Source organism: Carex rostrata, chromosome 18, assembly GCF_964058835.1.
Source record: "Carex rostrata chromosome 18, lpCarRost1.2, whole genome shotgun sequence".
Lineage (NCBI taxonomy): Eukaryota > Viridiplantae > Streptophyta > Magnoliopsida > Poales > Cyperaceae > Carex > Carex rostrata.
In genome coordinates this window covers 9,705,459-9,709,272 of record NC_135935.1, presented here as the reverse complement: position 1 = coordinate 9,709,272, position 3,814 = coordinate 9,705,459, and positions in this window count along the sequence as shown.

Genomic DNA, 3,814 nt, shown 5'->3' with positions numbered 1-3,814 from the left:
TAAAAAAAAATTTCAGATCAAGTGATTTTCTAAATATCTAAAAAAATAGTAAAAAATTTCAAAAAATGTAAAATTTGGTCTTCAAACATATTAATATGGAGAACAAGATGAACGGTTCAGATCGACCGTTAGGATTTGAAAACTCGAATATAGAGCCGTAGCACGGTAACAACCCGTGATATGCATAGTACCATAGACTCACTCTATATACAATTGCAAATTTGCAATTGCTACTGCACTTCATATTTATATTGGCTAAGCAATTATGCATTTTTCTTTGTACAATAATGTGGTAGTTTATAATTAAGGCGATTGCACTGACATGTATAATAATAAAAAAAAACAAAACAAAACAAAAGAGACCACAAATCCACTATGAATCTATGATAATTAAATATTATTTACCGATTGTTCATTGTGTTCACTGTTCAATCAATGATCACTGCATAATTTGCGTTTCTTAAAAACAATACCAAAAAGTACGTGGAGATCTTCAAACCATATATACAATATTTATTTTTGCTTGTATGTTATATGTTGTTACGTATGATATCAATTATTAAATGGTGCAAATGTAAATAATAAAAAAAAAAACCTAAAAACCTGATAAATAAGTATCAGCAACCGGGATAGAGCTTTAGCGACCAACTACATTGGAATCTGATTACTCGCTCATCAGCGACCAAATAGACTATCAGCGACCGTTATTTGTGGTCTCTGATAATGTTACATGACGTCAGCAAAAAAACAACAGCGAGCAAAAACCTTTGGTCGCAGAAAAAGTTTCAGCGACCGGTTTTGACTTTCTGAGACCGGAATTAGTTTCAGCGACCGACGTCATAACTTTCAGCGACCGGGATTCCGGTCGCTGAAAGTAGGTTATGTTGTAGTGTTTTAAAGTTTTATGGAGATTTATAGATCCAGACCAACTTTGTTTTTGTCACACCCCGAGACAACCCGCCACGTAATGATACGTAAGGTGTGTGCACCTCACATACATTATCAATAATAAATACTCATGCTACATTTAAAAGTCAAACAAAGTCTTTTAACACCACAAGTAGTTCAAACACACAACATAAATTCAACATGAGATCAAGACAAACATGGCAAACAAACCGATAATTGCCATGCCAGTCAATGCATCTACTTCTAAAGAGAGAATTTGAAGTTTAACTAAAGAAATTAAAAAGATACTTGAGCTGTCAGCTCGTTGACTTCCTGATCCGCAACCCTCCTATTCGTGCTCCTCGTCGGCTTCATCATTTCCTGGAACCCACATAAGTGGAAACGGGTGAGAGATCGAACAGTCTCTCAGTACGAGATTTAGTTCCAGTCCCGGAATTTGTCAAATTTACTTATTATTATAAATAAGATATAAATATTATATCCTCACATGTTATGCAATATTTAAAACACACACACACACACACACTTCTTTAAATATCTTTCAAGTTTTTTGTTAATCCATTAATTTGCCAATCCAGTGGGAAATCCATCCAACACTGGAAGACCGCCACTCCGTTGGGAAATCCATCCAACAACGGAAGACTTCTCACTAGACGGGGAATCCACCCTACGCTAGATATTGGCTGTCTCACTAGACGGGGAATCCACCCTACGCTAGGTCTTGACCCGTGACGGGAAATCCATCCAACGCCGCGTTGACGAGGGGTCTAGTCGAACCTAGACCCAATGTATACATTCCAACATGCATTCAACACATGTTGGCCCCTTTCCTTTAACATATCCGTTACCTTTTACGTTTGTCATTTAACACTACACGATATCATGCTCAACACACCCTACTTACAAGTCTTATGATCGATATGAAATAAACCTATTGTAATTCTAAACAAGCCAAAGGGACCGTTCGATTCAACATGCACAATTCCAAACAATTAAATAAATAATATGCATACAAAACGGTAAGTACAATTTGACAAGGTCCAGGAAACCCGTACCTGCTGTGGTGGTGTAGTTCACTACCGCTTCTTTGTCACTCTTTACTTCCGAACTCAGACCTAAACCATATAACACGGTTTTTCCAAATTAATATTTATACGTGTTTTTCATTCGTCTGTTACTAGACCGACAATTAATATGGAGTATAGTCCGAACGCACAACCAAATATAAGCAGTATAATTTTACCTCAAGATCATACATATACATTAAAGTTGATTTTGAATACGATGATTTACATATATATAATGGAATTTAGTTCTTATGATAAAATGTATATATTATTTATAAGTTTTAGACTATAGTCCTTTGTAAATAAATAAAATAGTTCTAAAGTTATCGGTGAATAAATTTCTAGAGTTATTGGTGAAAAATTTCCATTAATAAAATAATAATACAATTAAACTCTGACAATGCTAATAATTACCGAACATATAAAGTTTCATGAATTTGGCAAATGATAAATGTATAAATCTCGTAATGTTAATAAAATTGTATAATCAACATATTACGGTACTTGATAAATTATGTGGGAATAATTTATTTAACTCATTATTTTATTTAGAACATGTGCTAAAAGTATATAACAAATACATGTAGGAGATGTAAAAGAAATACTATAATATAATACAAATATAATGCAGAAATTATATAATGAATAAACTAATCGTTTAAAATAAAAATAGAAGAATTGATCTTCATGAAAATAAATCAAGTTTCTTAAAATTTAATCCGAAGTTTCTACAAATGAAATTTTCAGATTATAATAAAAATATTTGCTAATAACTGTAAATTTTCAGATTTGACAAAATACTAATCATAAATTTCTCGAATTTAAGAACAACACTTTATTCTGACCCATATATTTACTTATTATATCCCAATCGATGAAATTTATGCAACAATTATATAAATTAAATATTATGGTTTAGAATACCTTAAAGCAGAAAATTATTCGACCACAGGAGACTCCACTTGGTTTGACAAGATTGTAATTTTGGAGTTTTAAATCTTCAATTGCATAAAGTAAGAGAGGGGTTTAACTTATAGGCTTTGATAACAACAAAAGGTGAGGCAGTGAATAAAATAAAAGTAAAAGTTTGGTGATTTGAAATCAAACGAGGGGAATGGACGGCAGCAGGGAAATAAAAAGGAAAGCGGTTAAGAGAAACCAGAGAAGGAAAAGGTTTGTAGTGTAGTTAAATGATAAAAGATTGATCGGAATTTATATATATAGGGGTTGGGGGTTAGATCAAGGGTTGTGTACTTTAAACATTTAAACATTATGAGGGTGCCACAATCAACAGCCGGATACAAAATTAGGGGTTAAAACTGAGGACGTAGTTTGTTTTTAATTTTGGAAGTAGCTAGCGGCTTTAGAAGGAACTTATAGAGTTGGTTATTTTGATAGAGACTGATATATATGTGCAGCTGAAATTGATAGCCAATTAAAACTGTGGCCTCTTAATCATTTTATATTTTAAAAATAAAATATGTAATTGTATCGCATCTAAATTACCTAAAGTTTACATTCGAAATGAAATTTTCAATTAGATCGTACGTATCTAAAATTACACGACGTTACAGTTTTCTTTAGAATTTTATTTGTTTTCTCGAAAAATTTAATTCATAATTAAAATTTAAATTAGGATTAAAATTACAATAAGTTCCTTGAATTATGATTGTAATTAGGATTAGAACTTAGAGCATTCAAAATTATAAGTTAGGCTATTATTTTTTTTTATCTAGTACCCGATTAGCTAATGAGTTTTAAACCATTTATCTATTTAATCCCGATTCGCTATTCCCCCCCTGTCACACCCCGGAACAGGGGGTCGCGCAGTTTTGTTT